Consider the following 12,787-nt stretch of genomic DNA (forward strand, 5'->3'; position numbering starts at 1 on the left):
GTACTGTTATACACGACATATGTAGTGATTATTAGTAAGGAATTTACACACGACGTATAAATGAGCTCTCATTGTATAAGTATAAGACAGTTAAACGTCTGTATAAAGAGTTTTTATTAGTAAGACCGCTAGTAGATAACACAGCGTCGTTAAATAACCAATTAAAAATATAATAACAATAGCCTACTTACAACAAATTCCACCTCCCTTAAATCCATTTTAATATTATTATCTGATCTACGTTTCGGCTTCCTAAAAATGTATTTTTCCTCAGGTATTCTAACTAACACACTATATGCATTTCTGCATAAGCTTATAGAGTGCTATATGCCCTGCCCATCTCAAACGTTTGAATTTAATCTTCCTAATTACTCGTAAGTTAGATAAAGAATACAATGCGTGCAATACTGCGTTGTGTAACTTTTTCCACTCTCCTGTGACTTCATCCCTCTTAGCCCCAAATACTTTCTTAAGCACCTTATTTTTAAATACCCTGAACCTCTGTTTCTCTTTCAAAGTGAAAGTCCAAGTTTCGCAACTAGTAATATAACTGTTCTATATTTACTGGACGCTAGAAGAAATGAAACGTAGCATGTCTTTAATATTAATCTGTGCCGAATGCATCTCAACCTATGTTAACCTCAGTTATGATAATGCCACTAAAATGACCAGATAAGAATTAAAACAAGATTGTCTTTCCAGCTAGCAGTGTTTTACATTATTAACTTCAATCTTGTCCTTTCGTCAGCCTTTGTGGATTTCAATCTGCATTTCCTCGCCCTAGAGTGAAGGGATAATTTCAACCCGTCTGTCAATAATAAATGTGGCAATCCGATGATTTTCCACATCGCGTGACTAAACTGAATCCATTTTTTTTTTTCCCGAACAAGAGACTTTTATTTACAATACTAGGAAGAACTGGATTCGTGCCGGTTATATCATCTTTCATTATAATGCCCCTCTTTGAATACCAAAATTTTAGGACAGGCCTATTACGACCCGTAATAGTTTTCCATCACGCTAAATGTCTTGTCCGTTTGAACCGCGCGCTGTATGCGGTAGTACCCTTGCGTGCTAAATAAGGTCATCATCACAATCATATTCGAATACGGTTTAAATTGATATTCTCCTTTTAATTAAATAATTCAACAATTTTCACAAATTTATTTCGGAAATGAATACTGTTTCTTGTATTAAACTTTAGTGTAATTAATAATGCAAGCATTACGGAACACAATATATTTCTTAATTATATTATTTTTAGAAATTATTTTCACTGCGGAATCCTTCACAAAATTACACTATAAACCCTCTTAAAGTTTGTATGAGTATACAGATGAACTTGCAGAGAAGAACCGATCAACAAAACCCCATTATTAATACAGCAGAACCTCGATAATCCGAACGTATCAACGATTAATACCAGAATTCAGAGGAAACGTGTGTTACTGAAATACGTAGGTATACATGGGGCCGTTTGTAATGTTTGTATTGTTTAAACACAGCATTTTCATTTATTTTGTTTTTACCGTTCTGTTTGTGTTAAGGGGAGAGGATGGTATTTTTTTTAACTTTTTTCCTATTTGGTGTAAATTATTATTTTTTGTATGTAGAGAGCTCATAGCTGTGGCAACTCAACCAAATAAAAATATTTTGAAAAAAAAAATTATTTTGGGGCCCAAATTTGAAAAAAATATACCCAATGCAGGATTGTACTAAAACAGATACATATATCTAAACCGTTTTTAAAGATAGATTCAAACAGTTTTTGCAATGTATTTGCAAAAGCATGTTCTACAAACTGTCTGTAACAGAATTTTGATATTAGTCCCTACGTTTGTAAAATAAACAATTAAAATTTTGTAAAAAATTTCTGATTTCCTTTCTTGCAAACAAACGGACGTATTTTTAAAATGAAATCAATTAACAAAATTCTGTTACAGAGATAAGTTTCCTAATAGTGTAAAGAATGTGTGTTCTAAATTTCATGCATGTATCTCTAATAGTTCAGAAATTATATTCATTTTGTCTGGCAATGTAGCAAAAACAATGAAGTTACTGGACGTGTGATTTAAAAATCTATAATGCAGGAAGTTAAAAATGGCGATCCACACATATCACAGAGTATTTTAAGGATTTCCTTTTTTGAAAATTTAGTCATTTTTCATAAAAAATACCATTTTCTCCCCTTAAGGAGGGAAGATACACCATTGGCCTGCAAAAATTTAGGGCAGGGCATGGTTGCGCCCCACGGTCAGGTAAGATGCAGCAGATAAAAAATGATCCCTGTTTTGAGAGCATAGTTGCGCTCCGTTTCCATCAAGTACAGGAAAAGGGCATGGCATAGTTGCGCCCCGATGAAATAGGTAGACAAAAAGACAGGGGAACTCGAGCCTCGTAATTAACCAACCTTATTGATTTCTTATTCGATTTAATATTCATTATCGATACCGTTAAAGTAAACACCATGAAGTTGGAAATACTTCATTAACTGTTTTTCTACTGTTTATGCAGTGATTAACGATACCCTACAATTAAAATGAACACCAGTAAGTTGGCAGTCCTTTATTGACTGTTTTTCTACTATTTATGCAGTGATTATCGATACCCTACCGTTAAAATGAACACCATGAAGTTGGCAATACTTCATTAACTGTTTTTCTACTGTTTATGCAGTGATTATCGATACCCTACCGTTAAAATGAACACCATGGAGTTGGCAGTACTTTATTAACTGTTTTTCTACTGTTTATGCAATGATTATTGACAGCCTACCGTAAAAATAAACACCATGGAGTTGGCAGTACTTTATTAACTGTTTTTCTACTGTTTATGCAATGATTATCGACAGCCTACCGTAAAAATAAACACCATGGAGTTGGCAGTACTTTATTAACGGTTTTTCTACTGTTTATGCAATGATTATCGACAGCCTACCGTAAAAATAAACACCATGGAGTTGGCAGTACTTTATTAACTGTTTTTCTACTGTTTATGCAATGATTATCGACAGCCTACCGTAAAAATAAACACCATGGAGTTGGCAGTACTTTATTAACTGTTTTTCTACTGTTTATGCAATGATTATCGACAGCCTACCGTAAAAATAAACACCATGGAGTTGACAGTACTTTATGAACTGTTTTTCTACTGTTTATGCAATGATTATCGACAGCCTACTGTAAAAATAAACACCATGAAGTTGGCAGTACATTATGAACTGTTTTTCTACTGTTTATGCAATGATTATCGACAGCCTACCGTAAAAATAAACACCATGGAGTTGGCAGTACTTTATTAACTGTTTTTCTACTGTTTATGCAATGATTATCGACAGCCTACCGTAAAAATAAACACCATGGAGTTGGCAGTACTTTATTAACTGCTTTTCTACTGTTTATGCAATGATTATCGACAGCCTACTGTAAAAATAAACACCATGGAGTTGGCAGTACTTTATTAACTGTTTTCCTATTGTTTATGCAGTGATTATCGACAGCCTACCGTAAAAATAAACACCATGGAGTTGGCAGTACTTTATTAACTGTTTTCCTATTGTTTATGCAATGATTATCGATACCATACCGTAGAAATAAACACCATGGAGTTGGCAGTACTTTATTAACTGTTTTTCTACTGTTTATGCAGTGGTTACCGACAGCCTACCGTAAAAATAAACACCATGGAGTTGGCAGTACTTTATTAACTGTTTTCCTATTGTTTATGCAGTGATTATCGACAGCCTACCGTAAAAATGAACACCATGAAGTTGGCAGTACTTTATTAGCTGACATATTCAAATGAGTGAGTCGTTGTAATATGACGCCAAAGCAATCTTGACATTTTATTAGTGATTTTCACATCGACTGTAGCGCATAGTGAGGTTAATTTACCACTAATATTTTTAAGTAATTTATATATCTTAAGACAATCACTTCCGTGTGTACTATGCAGTATCCATTATGCTACCTGATTTCAATACAGCTACCACTATAATATTTTAAAGTAATTTATTTTATTTGATGCCAATCACTTTCGTGTGTACAATTCCCATCCGGGTTCAATTATGCCATGTCCATTCTGCTACCTGATTTCTTCGGGGCGCAACTATGCCAAACCGAAAATTTAGTGACATTCATTTTTTTATAGCTCAGCTACTGTAACAGATAAATGAACAAAACCTTTCATGCTTAATATACATACATTACACTTTATAAAGCACCATTTAGAATATTAAAATAGCTAATAATTAAATGTAAAAATATCGAATTTGCATATTTGTTTACAACCGTTACGCATTTACATAATAAAATGTACAATTAATTAAATATCTATAATATTCTCCTACTGGAATGTTTTAAAAACCTACATCAACAACATAGTCTAGGATCATTTACCTATTTCTTCAGGAAATGTTTTTTTGTTAATCAAAAATTTTAGAAAATTTAATACTGAAGATAGCGTCACATTCTTAGTCATTCATAACTTCAGCTCGGATTTTTAGGTGCTAAATCGGGAAAATATGTGAGAAAAAAGGAAAAATATGCCATTATGTTTCAATTATGTTATGTGAATATAAGCAATATGCCATATACTGGCCAGCATAAATTATGCTGTCATTTAGCTCCAGTAGCATACTCTTAGTATCATTTCCCTTTTCTGCTAACAACGCCATATCAGCAGCAAATCTGATGCACTTCATATAAATTATATGCCTATCTAACAGTGTTTAAAAAGCTGAAGGCACAGTTTAGTGTTTCAAGTCCATATGAATATTGGAAAACACTCTACCCGTATTTTACTTTGGTTAATAAATAACACGATTTATGGATCACAGTACTTGTACAATAACATCAACATGAAATCCTTGCAAACAAATGTGACTTCATTTGCAAATTCCACAAAAAGCAACCTTATAAATCTCTACCTATTTCTTTTTCTGAAAAGGAATTCACGGGATATGAAGCAGATATAAGTTATTAACATTTATTTACCATTCTACAGTCAATCATAATCATCCAAACGTTCTGCTCTAGCAGGAATAAAAACATCCAATATTTGTACTTCATATTCGTCACACTTGAGAAGCCAACAAAATGGCAGCAGACAATTAGAAGTGACGACAAAATAAAAGACAACAAAAAAAAAACTAACGGAAAGCGAACGCATTTCAATTGTTACTTAAGAGCGTAATTGTTACTTAACCTTTATTTACCATTCTACAGTCAATCATAAGGAATTTCAATTGCTTTCTGTAAAATCATAATCATCCAAACGTTCTGCTCTAGCAGGAATAAAAACATCCAATATTTGTACTCCATATTCGTCACACTTGAGAAGACAACAAAATGGCAGCAGACAATTAGAAGCGACGACAAAATAAAAGACAAAAAAAAAAACTAACGGAAAGCGAAAGCATTTCAATTGTTACTTAAGAGCGTACAATCTCTCTGTCTTGTTAAACACGAAAGTCGTTTCACAGGTTAGAGTCGACATATCGATTACGTTAGACTCGAGATTGAGACGTGGATGGTTATAGATGATAACATTAAACACATTAACGTTAAATAAATGCAAGTCACAGGAGAGAAATAAACCTGAATATGTACGTAAACTTGTCGAACTGCCAGTGGGCACTTTTATAATGGGCTTGTCTGATGACAGCTATGAATCTTCCTTCAAGTTTCTTAGAACAGGTTTAACTACTGGATACCAGTCGTGGAGTCTTTTATACGTACTATAGCATTCAGGATGACGTGAAACTCTATGTCTCTGCTTTGCAGCCCATAGTAACAAACTAAAACTTCACGACCACACGTTTCTGAACAAAGAATAACATACTCTCGTCTGAACAATGTGGACAGTAGGCCCTTCTTAAGGCTCGGTTATATACCACGTTCCAGCTTAAATTAAAATCCACATACGTAAAAAATTAATATTTATTCACTTCGTGAACAACATAGAAAGCATAAATTTGTGGAAGTAACGACGGCATATTCAAAATTGGACTTCATCTAAAAGAGGGAAAAAGAAATCATGAATTGTTTAGGAAAGGTTAGATTGGACGTTTACGCTCGAGTGACAAATGAATAATATGCTACGAAAATTTCAAGATGTTACGTCAGTTGCTTAGCAACGGCATTTAGTTATGTGTGACGTTAGTTGCTTAGCAACAGGAATGAGTTACGTCACATTATTCTGACGTCACTTGTTTAGCAACTGATTACTAACACAGTATTTCCAGTTAATGCTTCCGTGGTCTGGTGGCCAGCATGCTGGATTCAAGATCTGAATGTCCTGGGTTCGATTCCTGTCCTCGGATAATTTTCCTTCAAGAAGAAAAGTCCTATGGGTGTGTAGAGTCAGGGAATTTTTAAACGATGAGAGACATCCATTTTTGTATAGGGACGACCTTTCGAAACTACTTTCAATTAATGTGCAGAGTTTTATGACCGCAAAAACAGCAACTGTCCAAACGCTGAACATTTGCAACATTTGCTACCAAGCTGACAATATCTAACGTGTTTCATTATGTTCATTAATTAATTACTAAAAAACTAAGAATTTTCGGACATATGTTTATATGAACTTTTTTCTTGTTTTGGTATGAGGAACATGCCCCCAAGATTTGTCAAACTATTTCTGAAATACCCTGTATTTGTAGCATTTTTAACCATACGAGTTTCAGTTTCAAGAAGCTGCAACTGACAGTCCCAAGTCTGAAAAATGGCAAGGAAAATGCTGTTCCCAAATTTATGCTTACGAACGTGACGGTACGCAATTCGGATACCTCTTAGTAAACTGTGACATGCAATTCGGTTTTTATTTTCTTTTTCGCACGCAATTCAGATTCGCCTGGCGCAACACTTCCCGCCACAATGGGCGTGACGATGCCGGAAAAAATCTCCTCCTACATAAAACAGACACCCGTTATCATTCACGTTTAACCACTGTCAATGGGTTGCATTGTGCTCCTAACACGTCACGAAGTTCTATTATCTTGGAAGAGTCCAAAACTGAACTAGGTTAAGTATAACACGTAATTTGAAAGACAAAACATACAGAATAGAAGTTCCTTGATCGAAGTTCTTCGTTATACAATTTGTTTCCAATCTCTCTCCCATACAATTCCCTCGCATCTACATACTTCCACTGCTATGTATTATCCACATCAACTATATGTTGTGCGAGATCGTGCGTATTTGCTTGGTTTCCGCACAAAACCAATCCGCGGAAAGTCTAAAATATCACATTCAGTATTCCCAACCTAACACACATAACAATTTCCCTCTTCTTACCGCTTAAGTGACATATTGATTTTACTGCTTTAGGCTTTGTATTATTTTTAGAGACGTTCAATATAGTAATAATTATAAATTGGAAACTAACCACTGCAATTTCACCTAAATTGCACTGTTAATTATTGTTTTTAAATATTTGCAGAAATTAAGTAAACTCTACAACTCCACTAAAGTTACTGCATTCGTTATGCAAGTAACATTAAGGAAGCCGTGAAAAAATCAACAAGATTCCAGACTCATCATATACTGGGGGGGGGGGGGGAAGACAGACGTATATCACGGCCTGCTGGAGTATAGTAAACACAGAAAACATTTTAAAGCAACAATGTTGAAGATAGATATTTTTGTTTTCCAAATTTGCCGTCATTTAACAGAAACCAAGATGGAGATTTCATTGCAACTAATTAGAAATTCCTCTTTCAGGTAGGTAATAAACGATCTTCGCACAATATAATGTATGATACACGAGCGGTATGTTTTCTTTCAATTCTCGGAAATTAAAAAAGCTCAACTACGTTTCGCTTTTTCAAACTTTTCCTCGAAAATGAAAACTTCAACATACCGCTCTTGTAACGCATACTACTATTACAATCAGTCTGCGGATGTCACAACAAATGGAAGCCACCTCTCTTCAAGACACTGTATTATCCACATACGGTCATCGCATTAGGAGCAACATACACAAGCAAGCCTCCGTCATCGATATGCAGCGGTGTACGCTTTGTAGCTTGAGGGACAACTTTCAAAACCCAATGTTCTACGTGATAACGACAACAAAGTCGCGAATGCCGACACAATGTCCAAGCCGCTGCCAACCTTCATCCACATGATCATTCATGCAGGAGAATTCACTTATACAGGATTCGATTCCAGGCAAAGACAAGCTCTCCTTCACTCCCAAAACCACAGTCCTTCGTCTCGTGCTTGCAGTGTGTTGTTCTAGGACACGATTTTAACAGATGGAAACCTTTCTAACACTAGGCTACACATTTTTGCAGTAATTCAGGAAACATCAATTTGTATTTCAGACTATCAAGTGAATTTCAGAAAAGGTCAGGTGTAATTCATTTCAGTAAATCAGAACCATCCGATGTAGGTCAGACTGATCAATTGTAAATCAGAATTCAGAAAATATCAGATATAAATTCCATACCTATTAAACTTTTTAAAGTTGACATTTATAATATACTAGCTGAAAATACCCGGCGTTGCGCGAGTTTTCTTTCTGCTTCTATTTTTAATTAAATTGGTTATTAAATTTTCGGAAATCTCGGAAACCTAACTATACACAACCAAAACGAATTGTCTTTACTAAGCTTTCCTCGCCCATAAAGATGAAACTTTACTTAACGTCACTTACATGAATTAATGAACTACTTAGCCAAATGCCTGCCAGGGTTAACTCAATTTAAAACAGTTGTAAATCAGCCACCGAAAAGAAAACATTTCATCATGTGCCTGACGTTAAACTGTTGTTTTAAATCTATTTATTTATTTGTTTTTATTTATTCATTTGTTTTTATTTATTTATTTATTCTGGAGTAGTTAAGGCCATTAGGCCTTCTCTTTCACACCGCCAGAAATACAAATAAAGTAATAGAAAAATCAAACTATAAACAAAGTAAAACCCAACGAAAATATAATTCCTTCTCCTCTCTCTGATCAGTTTCAGCATCGAATCAATATATAGATATATAATTTAATTTATATTGGAAGATTTTTTTTTTTTACCTCTTGACCGCTGTACACCCACTTCTATCATACCGAATTCATAATACGGTCCTGGACTACGTAAAGATACATATTGCATGAATTATCTAGTTATAGCTTTCATGATGTGTAACAACAATGTAATTTAATTTCGTGTTAAAATTTCCATGGCCTCGTGAAAATCGATGTTGAATACAACAGACAATAATAAAAAACAACTGACTGTAGAAGATTTTGCATTTTAATATTATACATGAATATTTGATCTATTTATTTTTATTTTTTACAATTTTAATTAATTTAACTTCCATTTGCACAATTTTAATGTAGCCTATGTTCTTCTCCTGGTTATGAAGGTTAAATGTGCAAACTTTGGCACATATCGGTCAAAGCGTGTAGATTTGTATAGAGAACATACACACATACATATATACATACATACCCACATTCAATTTTATATATTAAGATAATGACTACGCTTCGAGACTTCGGACCCGATAGAGCAGTTCAGTGGGAAATCTGCATAACGGCGTACTGAGTATAGTAGTAAAGCGTACAGTGGGTTGGGGTACTGTAGAATGAATGACAACAAATACGCAAAGAAAAACGCTCTGGACTTGAAGGTTCTGACGAATAATTTGGTTTTCATACAAACCCATTTTCAAACTGTGTCTGAAACTATTACACGGTTAGAAAAGTCAGAGCAAGAGATGCCGGAAGCCCTCAAATTAGTTGAAGAAATGACACAGAGAATTAATGAGACACCAAGTACACCGGTTACTGAACGTGTAAAACAGAAGTGGAAATCAATTTTATGTAAAAATAACGGATATGGAACATTGTGTAATATAAACAGCAAATTAGTGAACATAGAGTCACCCGAGAATGAAGGACTGTCTCTTAGAGACTGCAATGATGTTAGGTTTTTTTCGTTTTGCTCTTATCACGTCATGCGACGTAGAGCGCATCTTTTCACAGTACAAACTTTGTTTGGTAGACAACTGAAAAAGATTTACGTTTGAGACACTGAAAATGTATCTTGTAGTACATTGCAATTCGGTACTGTAATTGCACTTCCTAAAGACGACCAATAGGATAAATGAAGAAATTAAAATTGCTACATGTTTATTTCCACCATTGACACTGTGTATAATTAAACACAAGTGCTTATAAAAAAAAACAGGAGAATAAATGCTTTTCACATTCTTTTGACATTGTCATTGTGTAATGTATATTTACTTTCAGAATGTCCATATGTGTGCGTTTCCCCATACTACCGTACTCTACTCTAAACAGCAACGTTGTTACCTCAACACATCTCTACCTTTCACTACCTGCAGCGAGTCAACAACCTATAGTACAAGCACAGTAAACTTATTGTATCGGGTCCAAAGTCTCGAAGCCTGGTAATTACATTCATTACCTCCTGGCTTAGTTGCCTCGTAAGTGGTGTATCACTTGTGAAGTTCAGACCTGTCTTCTGACAGTTGACTAAACAAACAAAAAATGACAAAAGAGTCAGTTGTCATAACTACCAAACAAATTATTTCTTTTGACGATGTGACTAGTATATCGTACTTACTCAAATTGTTGACATGCATTGTAATTAACGAATACCACAACTTATCTGCTTGCTATGCAAACAAAATAAAATGCAATGCTGTTATAGTTAAATAAAGCACACGTGCGAAGTGAAACAAAGTCAAATGTTATTTTTAAATATTGAAAGTGATGTTACAGTTTTTTAAATTATTAATTATTAAATGTTATTGGCGCATCTGCGTTCATAGACTTTAAGGTGGAAGTAATTCTGTAGAACATGACGGCATTGCTACATCTGGCGATGTTCTCACATTTTCGCTTCCACTATGCAAAATTTTGTTCGCAAACTTGATTTTGCTTTGTTGAGAAAAACATTGAAAATTCCGACCATAAACTACCCGAAGATTTTAATATATTACTCCTTATAACAAAATACGCCAACAAAATTTTCTCACAGATCTTCAAAAAGTATTGCACGTAGGCCTAATCATTTTTGGAGTCTATCATATACCAATTCATATCATTTCTTAAATTTCTCCGGTACTTGACTATCATATCCGGATCTAAACGCCTATTCTACTTCTACAACTTTTGGCACGTTGTCCAATACTTCTTCCATAATTCAATTAAGTATACATTTATTTATGAATGGTTGATCCAATTTTGTTGATTATAAGATTAAATTACCTTAGGGATAACAGCGTAATCTTTTTTGAGAGTTCTTATTGATAAATGGGTTTGCGACCTCGATGTTGGATTAAGATTTAATTTGGGTGTAGAATTTCAATTTGTTTAGGTCTGTTCGACCTTTATATACAGAGTGATTCGTGGGGATTTACCGCCACTTACGGAGTTTATTTCCGAAGACATTCTGAACAAAAAATGTCGCATATACATGTGTGCTAATCTCAATATTTTCAGAGTTACACTAATTTGAAGTAGTTAGTAAAATAACTTTTTTTAGGGGTTAAAGAATATTACAAATAGAGAATGTACTATTCAGAAGCATCTGTTTTTTTTTTTTAATTTGCTAGTGTTCTGAATCTAAAAATGTGTTGCTAATTGCTTTGTACAGATTTTGTTTTTCAATTTTTAACTAACAATTGGTCTACACTATTCTACGCACTTACCACAAAAATGGCTACAAATCATACGACTTTAGGAACTTGATTCTTTACAGTTCAATTATGCATTATAATGTACAGTCTTGAAAAATTTACAAGAGTGGTGTGATTCGTAACAATTGTTGTGATAAATACGCAAGAAAAATGTAATTTTGTAGTTAGAAATAAAAAAAATCTGTACGAAGCAACTATGAAATTCACAACACATTTTTAGCTTCAGAATATTAGATAATTAAAGAAATGATACTCCTGAATAGTTCACTCTTTATCTGTAATATTCTTTCACCCTTAAAACTAAAGAATAATGGTATATTACAAAGAATTTCAAATTAGTGCAACTCTGAAAATATTGAGATTAGGACAAATGTTTATATGACACTTTTTGCTCAGAATGTCTTCGGAAATAAGCTCCGTAAGTGACGGTAAATCCTCGTGAATCACCCTGTATAACATTGTCAGCATCGGAATATGGCGACAAAGTAATCAATAGTTTATCTATGTGAAGACAAAAGTAACTACTTACTCCCATAGCAACTACAGGCAATTCGTGTTTTGATCTTTACTGTTTTAATCGCAATAATCCCTTAATATTCTAATTAATATCGATATGTCCATAGTCCAAAAATAGTATGCAATACACATGCGTTAAGTGCGTAACAGAATCTCGGAAAATTTCGATTCCTGTTATAATGCACTTACCACACCTGTATCGCAATATAGTATTTCAGAATTTCAATTTTATTCCATAATGTCAGTAAAATTGCATGAATTGTTGTCCTCTGAATTACAATAAAACAATTAAACTTCTCTTCTCCCTCAATATCTAAATTGACGTGCTCTTTGTTTAATCAAATTAATTTACATTATATAGTTACTAGTGGCTTGTGCAGCAAATACTGCTGCAAACTAAGTTCGTTAGACGTTCAAATAAACATTTTTCAGGTTTATTTTCAATGAAGAATACCAGACATTCTGAAAGTTATTTGCTTCCATAATAATGAAAGATTCTCTCTCTCAAGCCAATACTGAAGAGAACCACGCATATAAATATCTACACCGCACCGCCATTAAATATATGAAAAAGACCCAACCCCACTTGATTAATAACTA

At 34.0% G+C, this 12,787-nt stretch overlaps 1 protein-coding gene across 5 annotated transcripts in view; it reads right to left on the reverse strand.

The window, feature by feature from the left end:
- Window positions 1–12,787, reverse strand: part of sbb (scribbler) — a 678,201-nt gene that overhangs the window by 301,584 nt on the left and 363,830 nt on the right. The gene's annotated exons all lie outside the window — the stretch shown is intronic.

The sequence above is a fragment of the Periplaneta americana genome, chromosome 3, assembly GCF_040183065.1.
Source record: "Periplaneta americana isolate PAMFEO1 chromosome 3, P.americana_PAMFEO1_priV1, whole genome shotgun sequence".
Taxonomy (NCBI): Eukaryota; Metazoa; Arthropoda; class Insecta; order Blattodea; family Blattidae; genus Periplaneta; species Periplaneta americana.